The sequence below is a fragment of the Enhydra lutris genome, unplaced genomic scaffold, assembly GCF_002288905.1.
Source record: "Enhydra lutris kenyoni isolate GAN:26980312 unplaced genomic scaffold, ASM228890v2 scaffoldscaffold3, whole genome shotgun sequence".
Classification (NCBI taxonomy): domain Eukaryota; kingdom Metazoa; phylum Chordata; class Mammalia; order Carnivora; family Mustelidae; genus Enhydra; species Enhydra lutris.
The window spans coordinates 41,091,512-41,093,131 of NW_019154087.1; the positions used below are offsets into that span (position 1 = coordinate 41,091,512).

Sequence of the window (1,620 nt, forward strand, 5' to 3'; positions counted from 1 at the left end):
TTCTCAAGGTACCTCAAAAAACAGGAGATGTAGGGCAACATAGTAAAACTGAAATGTCAGGCAGCCCCCTCTGCCTTTGACTCAGTCAACACCTCTCTTTCTATGTGATCTCCCCTGCCTGTCTTTCTGTTCTCCTCTCTGCAGATAGGCTTCCTCCACAAGATTCTTAGTTTCTGCTTTTCCTTAAACTCAGGTTAAATGTACCTTATTTGCCAAGAAACCAATTCCGGTTCTAACAATGGACAGGTGGTTAACATAGACCCATGAATTATAATGATACCAGCCTGTGCTTTTGTGTTACATTTTCCAGAAGCACTCTAGACAAAAGAATAGGGAAGCCAAATATATATTAGATCTAGGATTGGCTGGAATAGAATGAATGGGATAAAAGGAAATAGAAACTAGGATGTTACAAATATGCAAAGAAAGGATATTAGCTAATGGAATCAAAATGTATTAGGAAGCTCAAAAGGATAAAAACATTAGGAAAAAGAAAGTCTAAGAAGGCCGGCCTTCGAACAACAGCGACGCAAGATGGCAGCCACCACAGGCTCGGGAGTAAAAGTCCATCGCAATTTTCGACTGTTGGAAGAACTGGAAGAAGGCCAGAAAGGAGTAGGAGATGGCACAGTTAGCTGGGGTCTAGAAGATGACGAAGACATGACACTTACAAGATGGACAGGGATGATAATTGGGCCTCCAAGAACAATTTATGAAAACCGAATATACAGCCTTAAAATAGAATGTGGACCTAAATACCCAGAAGCACCCCCCTTTGTAAGATTTGTAACAAAAATTAATATGAATGGAGTTAATAGTTCTAATGGAGTGGTGGACCCAAGAGCCATATCAGTGCTAGCAAAATGGCAGAATTCATATAGCATCAGAGTTGTCCTGCAAGAGCTCCGGCGCCTAATGATGTCTAAAGAAAACATGAAACTCCCTCAGCCACCTGAAGGACAGTGTTACAGCATTAATTAAAAAGAGAAACCACAGGCCCTCCCCACTCCCCCATTCGATTTAAGCAGTCATTTTTCACAGTAGTACATTTTCTAGATACGTCTTGTAGACCTCAAAGTACTGGAAAGGAAGCTCCCATTCAAAGGCAATTTATCTTAAGATACTGTAAACGATACTAATTTTTTGTCCATTTGAAATATATAAGTTGTGCTATAACAAAAAAAAAAAAGAAAGTCTAAGAATCCACATTGGAGTTTTTGGATCAATTTTCCATTTACACTAAAATTTCCTTTAAATTGGCTCACACAAGCTGTATTTTCTTGCCGAAAAAAGTTATTGCATGTAGTAAGTTGATGTGTAAAAAATATTTCCCAGGAAAATCATCTGTGTTCAAGGCAGTGGGGTAGAGTGAAAGCCAAGAAGTATTATGATGGCTATTGTATTGTTTGTGTAGGAGTACGTGGATTTATTTTAAGTTAATGCAGTGTAGGAGGAAGCAATATCCAGTTGGCATGGAGGTGAGGAACGCTGAAGGGACTATTCTCTTTTTTTCAAAATTTTTTTTCAAATATTTTATTTATTTATTTGACAGAGAGAGAGATCACAAGTAGGCAGAGAGAGGGGGGGAAGCAGGCTCCCCGCTGAGCAGAGAGTCTGATG

The 1,620-nt window shown here is 39.3% G+C and overlaps 1 pseudogene across 1 annotated transcript; it reads left to right on the forward strand.

Moving 5' to 3' along the window:
- Positions 1–506: 506 nt before the first annotated feature.
- Positions 507–1,174, forward strand: LOC111156202 (annotated as a pseudogene). Its single transcript, XR_002641189.1, has one exon. The product of XR_002641189.1 is annotated as a ubiquitin-conjugating enzyme E2 variant 1 pseudogene (transcript).
- The last annotated feature ends 446 nt before the right edge of the window (positions 1,175–1,620 follow it).